This window comes from Chiloscyllium punctatum, chromosome 18 (assembly GCF_047496795.1).
Source record: "Chiloscyllium punctatum isolate Juve2018m chromosome 18, sChiPun1.3, whole genome shotgun sequence".
In the NCBI taxonomy this organism is placed as follows: Eukaryota; Metazoa; Chordata; class Chondrichthyes; order Orectolobiformes; family Hemiscylliidae; genus Chiloscyllium; species Chiloscyllium punctatum.
This window is the reverse complement of record NC_092756.1, coordinates 78584088-78603315: the sequence shown is the minus strand read 5'-3', so window position 1 is coordinate 78603315 and position 19228 is coordinate 78584088. Positions and strand designations below refer to the sequence as shown.

Sequence of the window (19228 nt, the reverse complement as noted above, 5' to 3'; positions counted from 1 at the left end):
ATCTAATGGAATTATGGTCGCTGGCCCCAAAGTGCTCCCCCACTGACACCTGCCCTGCCTTATTTCCCAAGAGTAGGTCAAGTTTTGCACCTTCTCTAGTTGGTACATCCACATACTGAATCAGAAACGTTTCTTGTACACACTTGACAAATTCCTCTCCATCTAAACCCTTAACATTATGGCAGTCCCAGGCTATGTTTGGAAAGTTAAAATCCCCTACCATAACCACCCTATTATTCTTACGGATAGCTGAGATCTCCTTACAAGTTTGTTTCTGAATTTCCCTCTGACTATTAGGTCGTCTATAATACAATCCCAATAAGGTGATCATCCCTTTCTTATTTCTCAGTTCCACCCAAATAATTTCCCTGGATGTATTTCCGGGAATATCCTCCCTCAGTATAGATGTAATGCTATCCCTTATCAAAAACGCCACTCCCTCTCCTCTCTTGCCTCCCTTTCTATCCTTTCTGTAGCATTTGTATCCTGGAATATTAAGCTGCCAGTCCTGCCCATCCCTGAGCCATGTTTCTGTAATTGCTTTGATATCCCAGTCCCATGTTCCTAAGATTGGTCCTCCAGGTTTTTGACAAACCCAACAATACCTGACCCTCTTCCAGAATCTGCTGTCCCACTTTATTCATGGTTTAACTAAATAACTTCCACTATTCATGGCTCTTAGAGGTGAATCTGGCATCATTCATAATTTCTGTAGAATGATTCCTGCTGTCTGTGGCTCTAATAATTATCTGTATTTCTTTAATGGTCTTTTCTTGGATGATTCTTGCTCTCTGTGGATTAAATAAATGCTTCTTGCCTTTAACATGCTTTTAATGAAGGATATTCAGGTTTTCCAGCAGCCTTAAAATCTCCTAACTTGCTTTTTCCATTAAACCAAGTTAATTTCGGCTTCTGTTCTGACCTTTGTCACTTTGGGACTCTCCACATTTGCGAATTCAACTAAAATTGCTTTTGTGATCATTGATGTTTCTTGATTCAGCCATGCCCTCTTGGTGCCTGCCATTTTGGCAACAGTGCTCTGGCCTGTAAGAACTTCCCTTTTTGTTTTCCTAGTCTGTAAAACTGTGTTGTTTCAACACATTTCCCTTGCCCACCAACTATTCAGAAAATCTATGATCTCTGGTTGAACTCCCACTCAGGATTGCTCCTCCAGACCACCGCCACATATCTGTTTTGGAGTAACTAAAACAAGTTCCTAACTCTCGTGCTGCAATGTGTCTTTTACCCGATCTGAATTGTTTTACCGTTGACTTTAGATTCTTCCTTTTTGAAATTTTTCACAACAGTTACTTCTGCAAAGTTCTTACATGTTCTGAATTACCCTGCTGCTGATTGTCTGCATGGGCAGGCAGCTTGAAGCTGAGTCTGAATATGCTGACAATTCTTTAGATCTCTAGCAATGTTGTATATGCAGTTAAACCATGTAGTAGACGGTAAGCAGAAGGGTAGCAGCATACTAACCCCCACCACTTGAGCAGAACCCCAACATGAAATGAAATTGAAAAGGCTGTCTGACAGAAAAGGCTGTCTGACAACAGGCTGCCGGAGGAGACAGAATCTTTGCTACAATGCTTCAGTAAGAAAAAGATGCATTTTTGGCATGAATCCATGACCTCATGCCTGTCATCTGGAAGATGTAGAGTCTGACAGAGGATCCAAGACATCATAAATTTAACCCTTTTCAGGAAACAGGATATGACTGATTGCTTAAGCTCTAACCACTAGACAAAGCAGTGCCTGCAGATCTTGACATTTAAAGAGCATGGTGGCACTAAACCTACTCATGAAAACATGAGACATGTTTAGCTGCACAACAATTAACACATCAATGAGATGCTACTGACTGGAGAGGGTCAATATACCACTAGCTCTAGCAAGCTGCCTGGATGATGCATTTATGTGAAGGAAAGCAGATCCTGGAGGAGGCTCAGGTATTGTAGGCGTTGTCTAAGAGACCTGGAAGACCATTCATGGCCCTGCAAAAATGATTTTTGAATCGAAAATGTTCCTTCTTTTGCAGTGGTTTCTTTACCAACTGCCAGGGAAGCCACTCAAAACTCAGTGGTGTTCATCACTTAACCCACCTCTGCTATGTAGGATATGCTATTTGTATGCCTGACACCAGGTTCACAAAGCAACTATTCTTCTTTGAACTCTGCAAAATGAAATAGTTCTACAGAGTTGTAACACATTCCACCTTTCGCCCAATGTCAAGCATTCCTAGTAAGTCCATACAGTCATACAGCATAAACCTGTGATCTAACAAGTCCATGTTGAACATAATCCCAAATTAAACTAGTCCCTTTTGCCTGGTCCTGGCTCATATCCCTTCAAACCTTTCCTATTCATGTACTTATCCAAATGTCTTTTAAATGTTGTAACAACATTCACTACTTCCTCAGGAAGTTCATTACACACGTGAACCATTCTGTACAAAAATTGCTTCTTATGTCTTTTTTAAATCTCTCTCTCCTCTCACCTTAAAAATGTGCCCCCGTCTTGAAATCCCCCATCCTAGGGGAAAGACAACTACCATTTACTTTATCTATTCTCCTCATTAGTTTATAAACTTCTGTAAAGTCACCACTCCATTGTTTTGGTAACTTATTAGATTCTTGATCAGTTTGGGTAAAAAGGGTTATGGAGACAGGACAGGCAAATGAATGTGAAGAATGTCAGATCAACCACAATCCTGCTGAATGGCGGAACAGACTTGAGGAGCCAAGTTGCCTGCTCCTGTTTCCTATGGTCTTAATTGTAAATGTTTGAAGGAGATTTATTTGTGTGGAGATAATATTTTAGGTGACTGGTTATACCAGGCCATGAAAGTCCAACTATCTGCATGATGAAGTCAGCCTGAGGGTTAATCACAGTTGGACCTCATTAATGTTGTATATGGCTACTGAAAGGGTTAATACTACTGAGCCCGAAATGTACCGCCCACTACAATGATGTGGACTTGAACAGCTTTGGATCTTGAAAGAGTTAGACCTAACATCTGGTCCTCCTTCTAGTCTCTGTAACAATATCTATCATATTAATGTAACCTGTAATTAGTTGCTAACATGCAATAAACTACTTCTTGTTCGATACAAGAGCTTCTTTGGTTAAACCAGGAAGTGGTTTTCCTCTATGAGACAAAGCAGGCCCCATGGATCTCTATATCTAAAGAGGATGCTGGCAGCAGGATTCACTCAGTATAGCAGTTAAGGCAATGGGAATCATTTATTAAGGCAGTGAGCAAAGAGACTCACTCGACCAGGCTGAAGGTGGAATCCTTGAAATTAGCTACTCAAGATGGGAGTTCTCCATTTTGGGTGTGAAAATTTATATAAAGCAGTCAGTAATTCTGCACATATGCCCTTTTGAAATGCCATAATTTATGACTTGATTGGCAAGAAAACATGAAGCACTGGATATTCAATTCTAGAATAGTAGTTGGTGAAAAACAGAACTTAAATCAATCTCTGCATACTTTTACATTTATTTACACAATTACACATTATAAGCACGTGTCCTAACCTGACAACCACTAATTTAATCTATTTATTGAACTTCAAGTGGAACCCTAGTAAATGCCCACTAAAATCATGAACTAAACCTAATTAATATCAAGCAATACTGGCACAGTGCATGACAAGATTTACTAGAATGATACCAGAACTGAGAGTTTATACCTTTCAGAAAATATTAAACAGGCTGGGCTCTTTTCTTCAGAAAAGAAACAACTAAGATGTAATTAAGGGAAAGCTAGAAAGTTTATTAAGGAAAAAGAATAGAAGGAAATGGCGAGAGGCTTCAATGAAGTATAGTGGGAGGAGGCTTGTGTGGAGCATAAGTAGGCTGATGGAGCAGAATGGCTTGATTCTGCATTGTTAATTCTATGTAAAAATGCCTGGGGAGGGTTATGTCCTCAGTTAATGGGGTTTTACTCGACTGCTGATTTTTATTCCCTTTGATGGCTTCTGACTCCCAACATCTGTTTTACACCAGTGTAGAGTCAAGATCTACATCTGTGCTACAGCCACATTACTAATTGTTCAAATTTAAAAATGTTGAGAAAGTTTGTGAAATGTCTACTTATGCTGTTAATGTTGGAATATTGGATTGAGATTGGACGAATGGTCACACTCATGTAAAATATTGTTGTCCACAAAATAGTAAAGATATAATTCTCAATGTTTATGCAAACTGATTTCAATAACTTAATATAAATTTAGTAAAAATATATTTTGACTAAAAATAAACTACAGCCGGATAGAATAAACATAATAATGTCAGAATGTGAAAGGGATGAAGTATATTTATCCTGTGATTAGATATAATTCACCCAACTCACGGATTCCAACAATAATGTAAACTCATTAAACCTCTCCTAATCTCTTCTGGTACAATTAAAACTCATTGTGGTTTGCATGTCACATATTTTTCCATGTGAATCTCACGTCATTTCAGAATAGTCATGCAAATCTGTCCCTCGATACCAAGTGGAGGAGGAGGAAATACTCTAGCCTTGTCTGTTGTCACTCAGAGACTAGTTTGTGAACAGGTCACAGTATCTCATATAACAAGTTCCCAAGTTTGACTGTTGTATTACTGGACGGCATGAAGCAGAAGTGCAGCAATTAATGGAGAAGGATGGGAAAGATTGGTGGAGTTCAATCACACACTGATTTTCCATGCTTCTAATGAAGGCCTATTATTCTGCAGCATTGTCAGAGTATAGGAGTAGATTGTCTAATTGTGCTTTAGGTTAGAAAATGATTTCTAGTCTATAGGATAAGTGAGGAAATAAACATTTTGTGATTGACTTAAATTTAGCTATAATCACAGAGTATATTTATTCATTAATCTAATTATATTTTTCTGCTTAATTGTAACCCATATAGATTTTAATGCTTTAATATGGGAGGTGGTGGTGTAGTGGTAATGTCACTGTTTGTCATTGTCAAATTGCCACATTGTCAAAGACTAGTAATTTGGAGCGCCCAGCTAATGCCCTGAGGGCATGGGCTCAAAACCCACTATGACAGATGCTGAAATTTGAATTCAATTAAAATCTGGAATTTAAAGTGACTCTAATCATGGCTATGCAACCATGGTTGATTGTTGCAAAAACCTGTCTGGTTCACTAATGCCTTTTAGGGAAATAGTCATAGAGGTCTGCAGCACAGAATAAGACCAAATTAAAACTGACAATGCTGGAAATTTGAAAAAAAACCATAAATGACTGCAGAAGCTCAGTAGCTCAAGCAGCATCTGTGGAGGGAAACAGAATTAATGTTTTGAGTCTAGCATGGGCCTGAAGAAGGGTTTGAAAGGTTTCTGAAGAACCTCTCCCTCTCCAGATACAGATTAATTCTCTTGACTCAGAAAAAATGGGTTTTGTCTTGGCATCACAATTGCACATCTAAACACTGCTTAATTGTTATGTCGGTCTCTACCTATACATTACAGGCAGTGAGTTCCAGATTTTCATCACTTTCTGGGTGAAATTTCTTTCCACACTTTCCCTTCATAACCTCCTGCCCCTTACCTTAAATCCGTGCCCCTGGTCACTGATCCCTCCACCAAGGGGAAGATTTCTCACTGTCTACACCCCTCATAATTTTATACATCTCAGTCATGTCCCCCCTGCCTCAGTCTCCTCTGCAACAAGGAAAAGAACCTAAGTCTGTCAATCTTTCTTCATATCTAAAAGTCTCCAGTCCAGGCAACACCCTGGTAAATCTCTAATGCACTCTCTCTGGTGCAATCACATTCCTCCTATAGTGTGGATTCCAGAACTGCACACAATGATCTCGCTGTGGCGTAATCAACATTGTAAACAGTTCCAGTTCCCTCTTAAAACTCTGCCTTGGCTAAAAATGGCAAGTATTCCATATGCCACCTTCACCATTTTATCTACCTGTTCCACTACTTATAGGGACCAGTGGACAGGCACACCAACATCTCTCAGATTCTCTGTTTTTTCCCCAGGGACCTAATGTTGATCATGTACTCTGTTCTTGTATGTCCGGCCCAAGTGTATCACCTCATATTTATTTGGATTGAATTCCATTTTCCACTGACCAGCCCATCTGTATCCTCCGATAATCTAAGTCTATCCTCCTCCTATTTTACATTGCACTAAGTTTTAAAAGAAATCATTCATGAACTTAAAGATCAACTCTCCTATATTCAAATCTACATTTCATAGAATACCTACAGCAGGCCATTTGGCTTATCAGGGCCACACTGACCCTCCAAAGACCATCCCACCCAAACCCCAGCACCCCCATCTTATCTCTGTTACCCTGCATTTCCCATGGCTAACCCACCTAGCCTGACATCACTGAACACAGAAAAAAATGGTATGGTCAATCCACCTAACCTGTACATCTTTGGATGCGAGGAAACTGAAGCACCCGCCAAGGAACTCCTGCAGACATGGGGAGAATGTGGCAACTCCACACAGACAGTGGCCAAAGGGTGGAATTGAACCTGGGTCCATGGTGCTGAGGCAGCAGTGTTAATCACTAAGTCACTGTGTTGCCCACTTATATATACACATGCAGCAAGGCCCTCAACAGTGATCCCTGCCGAAACCCACTTGTACAAAGCTTCCAGTCAAAAACACCCCTGTGCTTCCTGCCACTCAGCCAATTCTGGATCCAATTTGCTATATTTCCTTGAATCTCCTGGTCTGTGACCTTTTAGCTTCAGTCTTCCATCTGGAACCTTATCAAAAGCCTTGCTGAAGTCCAAGAAGACTGCACTGAATGCACTATCTTCATCTATTCACCTGGTTACTTCAAAAAATTCAATAAAGCTGGTTCCTTTAAAATAAACCATGCTGACTATTCTTGATTAATATCTGCCTCTGAGTGCACATTAATTCTGCTGTTCAGAATTGCTTTCAATAGCTTCCCCACCTCTGAGGTTAGACTGACTGGCCTGTAGTTTTATGGTTGATCTTTTATTTCCTTCTTGAATACCAGTACCAAATTTGCAGTCCTCCAGTCCTCTGAAACCTCCTCTGTGGCCAGGGAGGAATTGAAATGATTGCCTGTGCCCCTGCCATTTCCTTCATTGCATCACTCAACGATCCTGGGATACATTTCATCTGCCACCCTAGACCTGTCTGGCCTATGTCCAACTCTGGACTCCGTGTAGTTGATTATTAACTGCCCTTTACGGATGAGCAATAAATGCTGACCATCTGACAATTCCTACATCTATGAATAAACAACAAAAAAAAACATGCAACTCTGCTTAGCCTCAAAGAGAGTTAGACCATGGATTTTGAATAAGATGAAAGGTTTCTTTTTAGGCCATTCCTATTTCATGATTTCACGATTGTGAGAACATTCAAACTTCAAGGTTAAATAAGGCAGAGTTGGCATCTTTCAAGTTCCCAAGATAGGAATGGAATCACTGAAAAAAACCATTATCACAGCTGTGCGATGCCATGGCCTGTGTTAATTTAATTTTAAAAGTGAGGCAATTATGTGTGACTAAATCTAATCTTTTGACTAAAGATAACTTTTGTATTAGTTAACTTTGTAACAATATGAGACATGAGACATGATTTCCCACGCATAAAACCATGTTGACTATTCCTAATCAGTCCTTGCCTTTCCAAATACATGTACATCCTGTCCCTCAGGATTCCCTCCAACAACTTGCCCACCACCGATGTCAGGCTCACTGGTCTATAGTTCCCTGGCTTGTCCTTACCACCTTTCTTAAACAGTGGCACCACGTTAGCCAACTGCAGGACCTGCCAGGTGCAGGTCTTCTTGCACCTCAGCTGTGAATATCAATGATACTGAGATGTGATACAAATATCTCAGTAAGGGGCCCCGCAATCACTTCCCTAGTTCCCACAGAGTTCTAAGATATAACCTGATCAGGTCCTGGAGATTTATCCACACCAAAATTGGAGGTGTAGTGGACAGCAAAGAAGGTTACCTTAGATTGCAATAGGATCTTGATCAGATGGGCCAACGGGCTGAGAAGTGGCAGATGGAGTTTAATTTAGATAAATGTGAGGTGCTGCATTTTGGGAAAGCAAATCTTAGCAGGACTTATACACTTAATAGTAAAGTCCTAGGAAGTATTGCTGAACAAAGAGACCTTGGAGTGCAGGTTCATAGCTCCTTGAAAGTGGAGTCGCAGGTAGATAGGATAGTGAAGAAGGCGTTTGGTATGCTTTCCTTTATTGCTCAGAGTATTGAATACAGGAGGTGGGTCACGTTGCAGCTGTAACAGGGCATTTGTTAGGTCACAGTTAGAATATTGCGTGCAATTCTGGTCTCCTTCCTATCGGAAAGATGTTGTGAAACTTGAAAGGGTTCAGAAAAGATTTACAAGGATGTTGCCAGGGTTGGAGGATTTGAGCTATAGGGAAGAGGTTGAATTGGGTAGGACTGTTTTCCCTGAAGCATCAGAGGCTGAGGGGTGACCTTTTAGAGGTTTATAAAATCATGAGGGGCATGGATAGGATAAATAGACAAGGTCTTTTCCCTGGGGTAGGGGAGTCCAGAATTAGAGGGCATAGGTTTAGGGTGAAAGGGGAAAGATATAAAAGGGACCTAAGGGTCAACTTTTACATACAGAGGGTGGTATGTGTATGGAATGAACTGCCAGAGGAAGTGGTGGAGGCTAGTACAATTGCAACACCTAAAAGGCATCAGGATGCGTATATGAATAGGAAGGGCTCGGAGGGATATGGGCCAGGTGCTGGCAGGTCGGCCTAAATTGGTTGGGGATATCTAATCGGCATGGACGAGTTGGACCGAAGGGTCTGTTTCCGTGTTGTACATCTCTATGACTCTGTGTTTAAGTTTGTCACTATATAATATTAACTCTTTCTCTCCATTAATACTGCAAGTCCTGCTGAATTCCTCCAGTTTTCAGGCATTGATAGCATCCATTCAGACCTTTCTACAGGTTCATACAGATACTGTGCAAACTCTGGATGCAACATTGATATCAATTTAGTTAAATGGATTTAGAGTGGATTGGAGCTTCTAAAACTTAATATATTTAGTTGTATTTGCTCAGTTACTTGCAGGACTTTTATCCCACTATCCAAGGGGAGGAAGGTTTGTGTCGTGCATGAAGTATATGTAAGTCTTTTTAGTGATGTTAATGCATCTTACTCATCAAAACCTGTGTATCAGAGTCATAGAATCATATAGCTTTCCCCTCCTGATTTTGCAATGTTTTGTTAAATTAGGTGTGTAACACACATTTAAATGCTTGAACATCCTAATTGCATCTTCACAAAATGTAATGACCTGAAATCATCATTAATTGCCCTTTTTAATAGCATGAATTTTAGACTACACTTCATATTAGTGCTGTATTACATTTCTTTTTAGGAATATCAGGGTGTGAGTCATATGGTACAAGTGACATATGGACGTTGTGCCTCGGTAATTTATGGTGACATATTTTAAAGATACAGTCTCCTATCAATGGGTAAATGTGATGTAGCACTGAATCCCACAGGAAAAAGACTGAAATCAAAACAAAAAAATGCTGGAAATGCTCAGCAGGTCTGGCGGCATTGGTGGACGGAAATAAAGATTGACATAAACACTGATTTTTTCATCACAGTTACAGAATTAGTTACAGCAGTTATAGTTACAGCCCATGGTGTTTACATCAGTTCCCTGAATAAGGAACTCACTTAGTGCCATTCCCTGGCATTCTCCTGTAACCCTGCACAGTCTTCCATTTCAAGTTATGGTCGATTCCCTTTTCAATGCTTCAATTGAACCTATCCCCCATACAACCTCTGACAGTGCATTCCAGACCTTAACCATTTGTTGTGTCAAGATATTTTTCCTCATTTTGCTTCTTTTGCCAATTCTTAGTGAACATTTAAATGTGTCTCAGTATCTTACATGAATTAACAAAACATTGAAAATAATTAGCAGGAGGGGGAATACTATGCAGAAACTGAGAATGTCTAAAATAGGGGCCAGGGAAGGAAAATTATTTCTGTAATAGTACTATTTCAAGCAAGTTACGTGTCCTCTCATTTTTGATTCCATCACAAGTAGGATACAGTTTTTCCTTATCTACTATGTTCAGATCCTCTTAATGAGAACTAGCTAATATTAGAGACATAAAAGGCATTAAGAACTGGAAGGTGGGTCAAGGGCCTCAACTCACCACCTGCCCGATTATCTGCTTTCTCAGCAGGCAAGAACAGCGCTAGTCTCCTGACTGGGTAGCCAGGCTGTACAGGACATTTGTTAGGCCACTGTTGGATTACTGTGGGCAATTCTGGTCTCCTTGCTATAGGAAGGATGTTGTGAAACTTGATAGGGTTCAGAAAAGATATACTAAGGATATTGCCGGGGCTGGAGGACCTGAGCTATAGGAAGAGGCTGAATAGGCTGGGGCTATTTTCCCTGAAGTGTCTGAGGCTGAGGGGTGGCCTTATAGAGGTTTATAAAATCATGAGAGGCATGGATAGGGTAAATAGACAAGGTCTTTTCTCCAGGGTGGGGGAGTCCAAAACAAGACACATAGCTTTAAGGTGAGAGGGGAAAGGTTTAAAAGGGACCTAAGGGGCAACTTTTTCACACAGAGAATGATACATGTATGGAATGAGCTGCCAGAGGAAACAGTGGAGGTCGGTACAACTACAACATTTAAAAGGCACCTGGATGGGTATATGAATAGGAAGGGTTTAGAGGGATATCAACCAAATTCTGGCAAGTGGGACTAGATTTATCTAGGTTATCTGGTCAGCATGAACGAGTTGGACCAAAGGGTCTGTTTCTGTGCCGTATAGCTCTATGACTAAGATGGATGGTCTGATGTGTGGAGGATGCAGCCTCCAATTACCAAGAGAAGTAGGGTGGAAGACAGGAAAAATTGAATAACAAAAGTTAATCTTTTATGGGTAATAGGAATGGTGGTGAGGCAGGAAAATATAGTGAGTGATTTTCTCTTTTTGTGACTAATTTTGGTGTGTTAGGTATCAGCGGGTACTGCAAATCTGAAACAAAAACAGAAAATGTTGGAAAAATTCAATGGGTCTGGCAGCATTTACGGAGAAAGAGAAACAGAGTTAAATTTCAAGTCTAATGTGAAGAGTCATATCAGACTTGAAACATTAAATCTGTTCCTCTCTCTACAGATGCTGCCAGACATATTAGATACCAGCCAATGAAGGTGAAGGAAGCTGTCCCTGCCAAATTGAGGCTAAATCCAAGGCCTTGAAAGCAAAGAAAGCCATTTTGAAGGGTCTTCATACTCACAGGTGGAAGAAAATTAGGACGACACCTATCTTCAGAAGGCAACCCAAGTTTCCCAGAAAGAGAGTGCTCCCAGGAGGAATAAATTGGACCATTAAGCTATCGTTAAGTTCCCTCTGACCACAAAGTCTACAAGGAAGAAAACGAAGGATAACAATACTTTGGTTTTTATTGCTAATATCAAGGCCAACGAACACCAGATCAGACAGGCTACCAAGAATTATGATATGGATCCAGCTAAAGTCAACACTCTTATTGAGCCTGTTAATGACAGGAAACCCTAAATCTAACTGGCCCCAGATGACCTTCCTGAAGAAGGGCTTGTGCCCGAAACGTCGATTCTTCTGTTCCTTGGATGCTGCCTGACCTGCTGCGCTTTTCCAGCAACACATTTTCAGCTCTGATCTCCAGCACTGAAATCCTCACTTTCTCCTCCCAGACTACAATGCCTTGGATGTTGCTAGTAAGATTGGTATCATCTAAAAGGGCTTCATGAAGAATTATATAAATATGTTAAAAAAATTTGATGAAAAAAAGAGTAAACCCCCACCTTCAAGAAAACTGGGTCAAGCACCAATCAATTTGTTAAAAGCTGACTAGTGATGCTTTGTTTAGTACTCCAGCCTATTGCAGGACTTGATTGTGGTCAGAGGTCAGCAGTTTCTGGGCCCTAAGAATCCTCTGTTGGTTCTGCACTCCTCCAGGAATCCAACAGGCAGAAGTTAGGTCTTTCTCATTTGCTTCTTGCAGGGTGGGGTCAAGGACAGAGAGCATCATAAAGGGCTGGAGGCAAGGGAAACAGTGCAGCATTCCGACTGGAGCAATCGCAGCCTACCCCCAACCCGCAGGCAGGTCATCTTGGTTAGTCAGTCAGGAAACCAGCCATGTGCCTTTCATGCTGGACAGACAGGTAATCATAGAGGTGGTGAGTTGAGGCCCTTAAATGGCCATTAATTGAACATGATTTTTATTCGTGGTGGGTTGAGAAAATCCCCGATGCACCTTCTTTCCTAGAACATAACTGGTAAGGTGACTATTTCTCCAGGGCCAACTTGAGCAGTTCTTTCCCTTCTCACTACTTCTCTTGCCACTTCCAGGGAGGGAAAACTCTGCCCAAATAACCAAAGTTGTGCCTTTGCTGCTATCAGTAAAAATAAAACAAACATTTATAAGATATATTTATAAATGTGATAGAGAAGGGATTTCTCTCTGAAGTTTGAGTATAGTGATGATGTTGGAATAGATAGGATTGTATTTTAGCTATGTGTTTCAAAATCTTTCAAACTGTACTATATGTAAATAGTTTTTAACCTTCATTTCGTTATTGTTAAAAACAAATCTGCAGCATATGTGTTTCAGTGACAGACCAATTTGTTACATAAAAGAAAATATAATCCACCACACCAGATTTCAATCTGGTATCTGAATTGTCAATAACAATATTAGCTGGTATCATTGTGGTATATGGGGCTGGGGTTTACAGGGACAATGTGCACAATGGGACAGGATGTGTAACAGGGTGAGGTGGATAATAGCATGTGTCATGGAACAAACAGTTAACCATACAGGTCATTCTACTATAATGCGCGTTTAGTTAACGCGAATTGCTGTAACGTGATTGATGAATTGGGGACACTGTTTCTAAAGCTCAAACTTTTAAAATGGATATTGGCTGTAAGGTGATTACATTGCCAATACTTTAAGTGCTGTTTCTAAAGCTCCATTTTCCTACAATGCAGGGTTGCACAAGAATGCAACCATTGTTTAATATAAGAACTACCTGTATAAAGGAAGGAAGCATATAACAACAGTGCAGATATGTAAGGATGGTGCGTATAACGGCAGACATGCTGCCAGTACTGGTTTTCTGCCCACTGTTACATTCAAGGCTGAAAGAAGTGCACCATTGGTCTAGTTCCACAATTCCACCAGGTTGTAACATAAAGTAAAAGTACTTTTTCCAGTTACCAAGATAACTAAAGAGCTTATTTATGCCAGGTTTTAAACAACAAGATCTATTAATTATGTTTCTTAATAAACAGGAATTATGGGTTTATTAATTGGTTAACACACAGTCATATATAAGTGGAAATTCTTATCCTGCTAATTTTCCTCAAACATATAAACAAACATGCACATATATCAGGAAAAGAGAGAAACACTTTTATTTGCAAAGATTGGCTTTCTGAAGCAAAAAGCTTGGGTCAATCAGTTTTTTTCTTCAAGGCATTTAGATAAAGCAAACTGTGTCATGGAGTTTATTAGCTGATGTTTTGGCATGTTTGACTAAGTCACATCATGTTGTGTCTGAAGTCTTATAAACACAGTCTGCTTAGGCAGTACAATGTTCAGATGTTATTTCGATCATTCTTACAAATGGTCAAAAAGGTTTTATCCTGAACTGATATGTAAGCTTTCTTTACAGAAATGGGAGAAATCAACTGGGCAGCTTGTTCTCAGCAGGAATCTCTCCAATTGAGCTGATTTTTAATGGGCTTTCCTCTAAGTGAACCAGATAAAACAAGAACTCCTCCAAGTCAGTCACTGTTCAAAACAGCACAACTGTTGTACTAAGATACCGATAGCAATATCAAAGTTGCATTTAACTGAGTATGGCATCATGGAGCTCTGGCAAAACGGGAATAAGTGGAAACTAGAAGGCAAACTGTCACTAGTTGGAGTCATATGGGAACATGGGAGAATGGTTGCGGTTGTTGGATGTCAGTTATCTCAGCTCCAGGTCATCTTTGCAGGAGTTCCTCAGGGTAGTATCCTGGGCCCAACCTAAGGCTTTATCAATGATCTTCCCTCCATCATAAAGTCAGAAATGGAGATGTTCGCCAATGATTGCACAATGTTTAGCAGCATTTGCAACTCCTCAGACTGAAGCAGTTCATATTCAAATGCAGCAACAGGTGAATAATATCCAGGCTTGGGTTGACAAGTAGCAAATAACAATCGCACTACACAAGTGTCAGGCAGTGCTTTTCTTCAATAAGAAAGAATCTAACCACCGTCTCTTGATACTAAATGGCATTACAATCTTTGAATCCCCTACTATCAATATTCTGGGTACTATTGTTGACCAAAAACTGAACTCGACTCATCAATGGCTACAAGGGTAAGACAGAAGTTAGGAATACTCAACAAGTAATCACATCCTGACTCCCCAAAGCCTGTCCATCATCTACAACGTGCAAGTCAGGAGTAAGGTGGAATACTCCACACTTGCCTGGATGTGTGCAGCACTAACAACACTCGAAGCTTGACACCATCCAGGCAAAGCAGCCCACTTGACTGGTGTCACATCCACAAGCACCCACTCCCTCCACTGCAGATGCTCAGTAGTAGCAGTGTGTATGGTATACAAGATGTATGTGGAAATTTACCCAAGATGCTGAGATTGTACTTTCTACATCCATGACCTGTTCCATCTAGAACAAGGGTAGGCACATACATTGGAACACCACCACCTGCAACTTCCCTTCCAAGCCACTCGCCATCCTGACTTGGAAATATATTGTTGTTCTTTCACTGCTGCTAGGTCAAAAGCCTGGAATTTTCTCCCTCATGGCATTGTCTACCTATGTCACATAGACTGCAGTGGCTCAAGAAAGCCACTCACCAACACCTTAAAGGCAACAAGTGATGGACAATAAATGGTGGCCCAGCCAGCAATACCAATGTTCTACAAGAGAATAAACAAAGTCTGCAAGCAAACCTGTAAGAGTGAGTCTGCCACCTATTGTTGGGTTAATACCAGCAAGAGCAGGATGAGGCCCCACAGTCAGCATTAATTTCCTAATTATGGCCCTCAACTGACAGTGGGCTGGGAATGACATTAAATGGCATTACGATCACTGAATACCCATTATCAACATTTTGGGTACTATTGTTGCCACAGACCTGATTAGTGCAGAGATAAGAAGGTTCCAAGTGTCTAATGCTCCAAACACCATATTCAGCCCAAGAGAGAGCACAAAACTCTGCCCGTTGTCAAGATTTGCTCTTGGACAATGGATAGAACATAGAAAAATACAGCGTAGTACAGGCCCTTTGGCTCTCGCTGTTGCGCCGAGCCAAGCCCACCTAACGTACACTAGCCCACTATCCTCCATATGCCTATCCAATGCCCGTTTAAATGCCCACAAAGAGGGAGAGTCCACCACTGCTACTGGCAGAACATTCCATGAACTCACGACTCGCTGAGTAAAGAATCTACCCCTAACATCTGTCCTATACCTACCACCCCTTAATTTAAAGCAATGCCCCCTCGTAACAGCTGACTCCATATGTGGAAAAAGGTTCTCATGGTCAACCCTATCTAAACCCCTAATCTTCTTGTACACCTCTATCAAGTCACCCCTAAACCTTCTTTTCTCCAATGAAAACAGCCCCAAGTGCCTCAGCCTTTTCTCGTACAATCTTCCTACCATACCAGGCAACATCCTGGTAAACCTCCTCTGCACCCGTTCCAGTGCCTCCACATCCTCCCTATAGTATGGCGACTAAAACTGCACACAATACTCGAGATGCGGCCGCACCAGAGTCTTATAAAACTGCAATATGACCTCAGGACTCCGGAACTCAATTCCTCTACCAATAAACGCCAGTACGCCATATGCCTTCTTCACTGCACTATTTACCTGGGTGGCAACTTCCAGAGATCTGTGTACATGGACACCAAGATCCCTCTACTCATCCACACTACCAAGTATCCGACCATTAGCCCAGTACCACATCTTCTTGTTACTCTTACCAAAGTGAATCACTTCACACTTACCTACATTGAACTCCATTTGCCACCTTTCTGCCTAGCTCTGCAGCTTATCTATATCCTGCTGTAACCTGCCACATCCTTAACCACTGTCAACAACTCCACCGACTTTCGTATCATCCGCAAACTTGCTCACCCAACCTTCTAGCCTCTCCTCCAGGTCATTTATAAAAATGACAAACAGCAATGGTCCCAAAACAGATCCTTGTGGAACACCGCTAGTAACTGCACTCCAAGATGAACCTTTACTATCAATCAACTGCTACTCTCTGTCTTCTTCCAGCCAGCCAATTCCTAATCCAAACCTCCAACTCACCCTCAATGCCATACCTCCGTATTTTTTGCAGTAGCCTACCATGGGGAACCTTATCAAACACCTTACTAAATTCCATATATACCACATCTACCGCTTTACCCTCGTCCACCTCCTTAGTCACCTTCTCAAAGAATTTAATAAGGTTTGTGAGGCACGACCTGCCCTTCATAAAACCATACCGACTATCCTTGATCACATTATTCCTATCCAGATGTTCATAAATCCTATCCCTTACAATTCTCTCTAAGACTTTGCCCACAACAGAAGTGAGACTCACTGGCCTATAGTTACTAGGGTTATCCCTACTCCCCTTCTTGAACAAGGGAACCACATTTGCTATCCTCCAGTCTTCTGGCACTATTCCTGTAGACAACGAGGACATAAAAATCAAGGCCAATGGCTTTGCAATTTCCTCCCTTGCTTCCCAGAGAATCCTAGGATAAATGCCATCAGGGCCAGGGGACTTATCTATTTTCACCCTTTCCAGAATTTCCAACACCTCCTCCCTACATTCCTCAAAGCCATCCATTCTAATTAATTGTGACTCAATATTCACATCGGCAACAATGTCCTGTTCCTGAGTGAATACTGACGAAAGTATTCATTCAGTGTCTCCCCAATCTCTTCAGTCTCCACACGCAACTTCCCACTACTATCCTTGACTGGACCTATTCCTACTCTAGTCATTCTTTTATTCCTGACATACCTATAGGAAGCCTTTGGGTTTTCCCTAATCCTTCCAACTGAGGACTTTTCATGTCCCCTCCTTGCTGCTCTTAGCTCTCTCTTCAGATCCTTCCTGGCTACCTTATAACTCTCAATCGCCCCAATTGAACCTTCACGCCTCATCTTTACATAGGCCGCCCTCTTGTCTTTAACAAGGGATTCCAATTCCTTATTAAACCACGGCTCCCTCACACGACCCTTTCCTCCCTGCCTGACAGGTACGTACTTATCAAGGACACTCAATAGTTGCTCCTTGAACAAGCTCCACATATCGATTGTGCCCTTCCCTTGATGCCTACTTTTCCAAGCCACGCATCCTAAGACATGCCTCACCGCATCATAATTTCCCTGCCCCCAGCTATAACTCTTGCCCTGCAGTGCACACTTATCCCTCTCCAACACTAGAGTAAAAGTCACCGAACTGTGGTCACTGTCCCCAAAGTGCTCACCTACCTCCAATTCTAACACCTGGCCTGGTTCGTTACCCAGAACCAAATCCAGTATGGCCTCACCTCTTGTTGGCCTGTCTACATATTGTGTCAGGAAACCCTCCTGCACACATTGGACAAACACCGACCCATCTAACGAACTCGAGCTATAGCTTTCCCAGTCAATATCAGGAAAGTTAAAGTCCCCCATAACAACCACCCTATTACTTTCACTCTTCTCCTGAATCATCCTCACAATCCTTTCTTCTACGTCTCTAGGACTATTAGAAGGCCTGTAGAAAACTCCTAACAGGGTGACCTCACCTTTCCTATTTCTAACCTCAGCCCAAACTACCTCAGATGGCGAGTCTTCATCCATCGTCCTTTCCACCGCTGTAATACTATTTTTGACAAGCAATGCCACACCTCCCCCTATTTTACCCCCACCTCTGACCCTACTAAAACATTTAAACCCTGGAACCTGCAACAGCTAATCCTGTCCCTGTTCTAGCCATGTCTCCGTAATAGCCACAACATCGAAATCCCAGGTACCGACCCACGCTGCAAGTTCACCTATCTTATTTCGTATACTTCTTGCATTGAAGTATACACACTTCAAGCCACTTTCCTGTTTACAGGCACCCTCCTTTGAGATTGATGCCATGTTCCTAACCTCCCTACACTCCAGGTCCTGTACCCTAAAGCTACAGTCTAGGTTCTCATGCCCCTGCAGAGTTAGTTTAAACCCCCCCATCTCTGGATAGTTTAAACTATCTCTGGATAGTTTGTTGAGGTGCTCGAAAGCTACTGATTTGATAAAACTGACAGCAGGAAAAGCACTGGAGAATGGCTTTTGAAAATGGATAGAAACATATATAGCACAAAAGGCAGCCATTTGGTCCATCAGACTTTTGCCAAATACCTTAAATTTTGACTCTATGGTTATTGATACCTATGTCACTGGAAGCAGTTTCTATGCATGCATTTGATTAAGGCTTGTTATGATTCTGAACTTCTGTACTTCATTTCATCTTAAGCTTTCTTGCAGTAAGGAGAAAAACCCCAGTTTCTCAGTGATTGAAGGCCACATAAATGAAACCCCTCACCAACCCATCAGAAAAATAACAATTTCACTGGTATTCTCTGCTTTCTGCCTTGTAGCCTATTTCGTACTCACTTGCCATTGCCCCTTTATCCTAAGAGCAGATAAGGCTGGAAATCTGTGGCAGGTAACTCACCTTTTAATTCCTCAAAGCATGTCCACCATCTCCAAGGCACAAGTCAGGAATGCACTGGTGCAGCTCCAGCAACACTCAAGTTACCCAACACCATCCAGGAGAAAGAACCCTGCTTGATTGACACCTCATCCATCACTGAAGCAGTTTTAGCAGTGTGTATCATCTATGAAATGCATTGCAGCAACTCTCCACAGATCCTTCAACACCACCTTCTACCAGAAAGGTTGCAAATAACTGTGAATAGAATTGTGATTTTGTAAAATTATTTTAGAGGCAATTTAAATGCAATTTAGAGGCAATTCTACCAGCTAGAAGAACACCACCAATAGTTACACTGGAACATCACCACTTGGAACTACAACATCATTTCTTTACTGACATTGGATGAAAATCCTGGAGCTCTTTTCCTTACAACAGTATGGCTGGACTGTTGTAATGTTACAAAGACTGCAGCAGTTCAA

The 19228-nt window shown here is 41.4% G+C and overlaps 1 protein-coding gene across 1 annotated transcript in view; it reads right to left on the bottom strand.

The window, feature by feature from the left end:
• The window catches only part of LOC140489216 (ankyrin repeat and fibronectin type-III domain-containing protein 1-like), a 164433-nt gene extending 145596 nt beyond the window's left edge, over positions 1-18837 (bottom strand). Inside the window, exon 1 of the mRNA XM_072588518.1 lies at positions 18768-18837. The gene's annotated coding sequence lies outside the window, so the exon portion shown is untranslated. The remainder of the gene's footprint in view (positions 1-18767) is intronic.
• Positions 18838-19228: the final 391 nt, after the last annotated feature.